The sequence below is a fragment of the Pleurodeles waltl genome, chromosome 6, assembly GCF_031143425.1.
Source record: "Pleurodeles waltl isolate 20211129_DDA chromosome 6, aPleWal1.hap1.20221129, whole genome shotgun sequence".
In the NCBI taxonomy this organism is placed as follows: Eukaryota; Metazoa; Chordata; class Amphibia; order Caudata; family Salamandridae; genus Pleurodeles; species Pleurodeles waltl.
Genome location: NC_090445.1, coordinates 129,340,097 through 129,346,096, shown reverse-complemented (window position 1 = coordinate 129,346,096; position 6,000 = coordinate 129,340,097).

Below are 6,000 nucleotides of genomic sequence, written 5' to 3'. Positions count from 1 at the left end.
TAAAGTTGTCGGTTTGTGTATTTCTGGTGGGGAGTGGGGGTTGTATGGAGGCCTCCAGGTCCTAACAAGTCTATGGCTTCTTTTGGCACCTGCTCCCGGGAGTGTGATTACCAGTGACTTGTGTGTACAGTGAGAGTTTGAGTGTGTTACAAGTCTATGGCTTCTTTTGGCACGGCTCCCGGGAGTGTGATTACCAGTGACTTGTGTGTACAGTGAGCGCTCAAGTGTGTTACAAGTCTATGGCTTCTTTTGACACCGGCTGCCTGGAATGTGATTACCAGTGACTTGTGTGTACCGTGAGTGATCGAGTATGTTGCATGTCTATTGCTTCTCGCGGCACTGGCTGCCTGGAATGTGATTACCAGTGACTTGTGTGTACCATGAGCATTCGAGTGTGTTACAAGTCTATGGCTTCTTTTGGCACCGGCTGCCTGGAATGTGATTACCACTGACCTGTGTGTGCCATGAGAGTTTGAGTGTGTTACAAGTCTATGGCTTCTTTTGGCACCGGCACCGTGGAATGTGATTGCAAGAGACTTGTGTGTACAGTGAGAGTTCGAGTATGTTACAAGTCTATAGCTTTTTTTGGCACCGGCTGCTCGTTTGGCACGTGATTCTGGAAGCACTGTACGTGCACGTGAATTATTGTCATTTGCTGCCCGACGTGTAATTCTAGTTCTGCTTTACATACATCTTGGGATCTAGGAATCCCAGGTGTAGGGGTTCTGGTAGCCCTAACCATCTGGCATGTGAGCTGGGAGCCCGATGTGTGCCTGAAGAGAGATAGCTCCAGTATTTTATTGGTGCATAACTTCTCTTCTGCATGGCATGTGCTTCTTGGAGCTTTGCGTGTACATGCTGGGAGCCCTGGGTTGCTATAGGGTTGCAGCTTCTCGTGCTCTCAGCTGCCTGGTATGTACTTCCAGGGCCGTTGACTGGACATGCTGGAAGCCCCGGTACTTACAGGTGTGTAACTTCTTGTGATCTTGGCTCTGTGGTATGTACTTTTAGAACAGTTCAATGGACATGCAGGGAGCCTTTGCTACAAGTGTGTAACCAGGGTGGGATTGGGAAGGGGACAGTCAGGCATTGGCCGATGGGCCTGTGCCTAAGCGTCACCTGTGGGCCGTTTTTTTAAGAGCCTCAGTCAACCAACTCATAGACTCTCACTGTCTTCCAGGCCCCAGCAGGTCATTGTAATGTGGGATAGCATCACAGGCAGGCAGGCACTCAGAGGGCAGGGGCTTACGGTGGCGTTAGGACAGTACTGTTTTGGCCCTAGCAGACTTTAGCTTGGCCCCTGTGGGGACAGCACAGCCTCTGAGAAGTAGTGCTCCATTCCCCTGCTGTGCAGGCAAACTGGAGACAGGGAGAGAATAACAGCCTGCTGGGAACCCTGATTTGCTACAGGCGTGCAGCTTTTTGTGTTCTCAGCTGCTTGGGATATACTTCTAGAACATTTTAATGTACATGCTGGGAGCCACCGTTTCTCGTATTCTGGGCTCCCGGGTATGTACTTTTAGAACCGCTGAAGAACAAGTTACTTACCTTCGGTAACTCTTATCTGGTATAGTCATATTCTTGTTGCAGATTGCTTACCTTAGAATTTCCCCCAGGCGTTAGTCTAGATATGCAGATTTTTCTTGAGCACTACCCCTGCATGCCATCAGGTGGCGTCAGTCAACTCTGCGTCTGTCGTTGGCGTCGTGGGCGCCAGCTAAGATGTCGAGGGTCCTATAAAGGGGCCACCAGGTGCACTGACATCAGTTTCAGCAGCGAAGTCAGTTTCGTTCATGATTTTCCATGCCAGAAGCGCAGAGCCATGAAGAATACTGACTACTGGTGCGTCAAAACTAGGGCAGTAAAAGTGAACTCCCTGTTCTTAGAAATCAGTTTGCAGAGTGGGAAGGATGGGTGGGGTAAGGAATCTGCAACTAGAACAGTTACCCAAGCACTACCATCACCGGAGGTGTGTCTGAAATCCAAGATCATATTAGAAAGTCCTGTAGGACCGAACAGGCAAAGTACCCATCCCTTAGGACCTGACTGGCCAGGCAGTAGTGTTTGGTGAACGTGTGCATGGATGCCCACTTTGCTGCCTGACAGATGTCCAGGACTGAAACTGCACGTGCTAAAGCAGTGATTTTAGCTGTCACTCTGGTAGAGTGAGCTCTCATGCCCTCCAGGGGTTGATTTTTAGCCAATGCTTAGCACATTTTAATGCAGAGAACAAACCATTTGGAGATGGTTCTTTTCTGCACTGCCCAACCTTTCTTCGCACCCACATAACCAATAAAGAGTTGATCATCCCCCTGGAACTCATTGGTATGATCAAGGTAGAATGCAAATGCTCTTTTTGGGTCCTGACAGTGGAGCTTAGAATGATGTGAGGGTGCATAAAAAGTAGGCAAGGGGATGGATTGGCCTACATGAAAGGGCATAACCACATTAGGGAGGAATGAAGCTCTAGTGCAAAGCACCGCTTTGTCAGGATAGATGGTGCGGCTTAGATGATAATGTGGATTCCTGTGTTCTTGGCTGCTCCGCCCATAGATTAGCAATTGGAATTCCCTTATATATTTTTAAGTGATAACTTCTGATCCTAAAGGAGTAGCATTGGCATGTTTGGTATGTTTGGAATGGTGGTGAAAAATCCTGCTTACTGGTGGTATTGGATTTTACATTACTATTTTAGAAATGCCACTTTTAGAAAGTGGGGATTTCTCTGTGCTTATAGTGTTTTGCAGCCTTTGAGACATGTTGTATCTACTCCGTGGGCTTTCGGCACTCCCATCGCTTTTCATTGGTTCCTTTGTGTGCCTTTCGACATGTCTTTCTTTTAGCGTGGTGAATGGGTGCCATTTGTCCCTCCTTTTGGTATGTTTGTCACGCCCATGGAGACTGTCCCTGTTACATCAATCATTTTGCTTGAGGCCATTTATCTTACTTTCGGCGTACTATTTTTTTGTTGGTTTCTGGCCAGAACACGAGCACTCGAGTTTGAAGAGCTGTTGGTTTCTAGCATAACACGAGTATCATGTGGCACCATCCGCTGCCTATAGCCACCGGGTCGGATCTGCATCACCAGTATGACACTTTAGTTCCTACACTAATTTTAGTTTAGCACGTCAATATTTGCGCTGGCCTTCTGGTTCTATTTTGTCATTTAAATTAGGAGGAGGATTTCTGTCTGTTAGTTTGAGACTTTGGGGGCTATTGTCCATGGCAAAAGTAACTCTGAATGAAAATTACACTCTACACATACTGTTGAGCATGGGCAATGAGCGACAGACAGCTGTGGAGCGTCCATTCTCTGGTTTCTGTAATAGTTGTTGTTATTTCCCTGAGCAACATTGCAATCTGGATCTACAAAATTCAGCTTTGTTCAGTGGCTCATAAGGAAAACATAAAGTTGGTGGGTTGAATGTTTAAGTAAATCTCAGCTTCTGGTAGTTACTTGAGGCTGCATTCCAATCTATCATTTTGCTCTTTGCCTCTTTACTCAGAGACTGGCTAGAAACTCAGTCAAGGCAAGCATGTATTCCTAAATCAGACTGCATGACCCAGTGTGTAGTAATTTTATAGCTTTTCAATCCCTGGCAGTACAGTACCCAGAATAATGTGCTGCATGGCTAAAAACTTATTAGGTCCCAAAGGTGAGACCTCTCGTTCCTAGTAGGTGCATCTTCTGTGAACGCCCTATAGCAGTGATACTAATTTTTTTTATTATTTCAATTTTTTAAATAATTATTCAGAAACAAAGAAGAGCAAAGTCACAGATGGAAATATTTCACAAAATACACAAATCAAAAGTGTACAGATTACTAATGACAATAATAATTTCAGAAAAATAACAGAATAGTGAGAAACAAGAAATAAATAGTTAAATAGTTAAAATAAATATAGAGAAATAATTTCTACATAAACAGTAAACAACAATCATTTGAAACTTATAATCAGACGTCACATTTGTTCACAATATTCATATAAACAAGTAACCATCCAAATGTATCTTAATAAATATCAAAAGATTCTTATTGTAGAAAATATGCATAACATTTTTTTTCAATTCTAGAAAAGGACCCCAGATAGCATCAAATTTAGGTAATTTATCATTCTGTTTATATATTACTTTCTCAAAGTGCGCTACTTCGAACATACCTTTCAGCCAGATTGAATCGTTGGTATAACATTTGCCTTCCAATACCGTAAAATATCAATTTTAGCCAGACGAAGAGCTGTAGACAACCATCTAAATACATGTGTAGAAATGTTTGGCAGGTTAGTGATATCATAAAGATAAACTGTGTGTAAGGGAAACAAGAACAGATGAATACTTTGTTAAGTAGTCTTCAATTTTTAACCAAAAAGGACGAATTTTAGAACATTCCCATGAAATATGAACATTCTCACAATCTTGTTCTTGACATCTCCAACAGTTAGGACTAAGATTAGCAGAATTAAGTTTGGCAGATGACCAATGCCAACGGTGTAGTATTTTAAAGTAATACAATTTCAAAAGGCTTTGTTATAATTTCAGACCATTCTTTATTAGACCATTCTTTATCTGAAAAAGTAGTATTAAGTCACGAAGACAACCATATTTTCAAGTTACTGGATGTATCAATAGAGAAGGATCGATCAATTAATACTGAATATATACCAGATACTGTTCCTTTAAAATGTTTCCGTGTATGAATGTAGTTAGCAATAGGTGAATGTGTAATTAAATCCGGGGATGTATCTATAATCAAGTCCAAAATAGAGGATGACAGAGTGAAATTATTTATCTGTGATTTTGGGATGTTACAGTCTTTTTGTAATTCTGAAAGTGATTCTGTTGTGTAAACAGATCCGATAAAGTTTTTGAAAATTTTTATAACTACTCCATACATGCCAGTTAAGTTATTTTACTTTGTGGGTAATTGCAGAATTATTCCAAATTGGAGCTTGAAAGTGTAAATGTGTATGATATTTTATAATCTCGTGAGCTTTTAGCCAAGCTAAGTGAGTAGAATATATGACTGAGTTTGAGTCAAAAGACCGCGGCGGTCATTCCAACTTTCCCGCTGGGCCGGCGGGCGACCGCCAAAAGGCCGTCCGCCGGCCCAGCGGGAAAGCCCCTGCAACGAGGAAGCCGGCTCCAAATGGAGCCGGTGGAGTTGCAGGGGTGCGACGGGTGCAGTGCAAAGCAGACAGTGAAAATCTTTGTGGGGCCCTGTTAGGGGGCCCCTGCACTGCCCATGCCAGTGGCATGGGCAGTGCAGGGGCCCCCAGAGGCCCCACGGCACCCGTTCCCGCCATCCTGGTTCTGGCGGTGGACACCGCCAGAAACAGGCTGGTGGGAAGGGGGTCGGAATCCCCATGGCGGTGCTGCAAGCAGCGCCGCCATGGCGGATTCCCTGTGCCAGGGAAAAACTGGCGGGAAACCGCCAGTTCCCCTTTTCTGACCGCGGCTTTACCGCCGCGGTCAGAATAGCCCAGGAAGCACCGCCAGCCTGTTGGCGGTGCTTCCGCCACCCTCCGCCATGGCGGTCATCGACCGCCAGGGTCAGAATGACCCCCTGTGTGTATTTTTGGTATAGTAAATGGCCAGAGGGATAATTGTTTTTAGTAAACATTGTTCAAAATTAACCCATAATGGGGTATTCCAATGTGTGGGAAGCATATATATGGAGTGTGCCAATTGTTGAGCTAACCAGTAATTTTCTAAATATGGAAGGCTTAAACCTCCTTTTAATGATGACAAGTGTAATTTCGAACTACTTATATGGGGTTTACTTTCTCCCCATATAAAACGAGCTATCATGCTCAAATTACATCCAGGGGGCCGCATGCAGCCCTCCAGACCTGTAAATGCAGCCGCCTAGACAACACTATCACTGGCCTGCTATTATTGGACTCAGCACTAACATTAAAAAAGACTGTTAAGTAAACAGCTAGCATTTCAAAGTTAATTGCAGTCAAAGAAAGGAAGTAACTAGGATGTACTGTTCCACT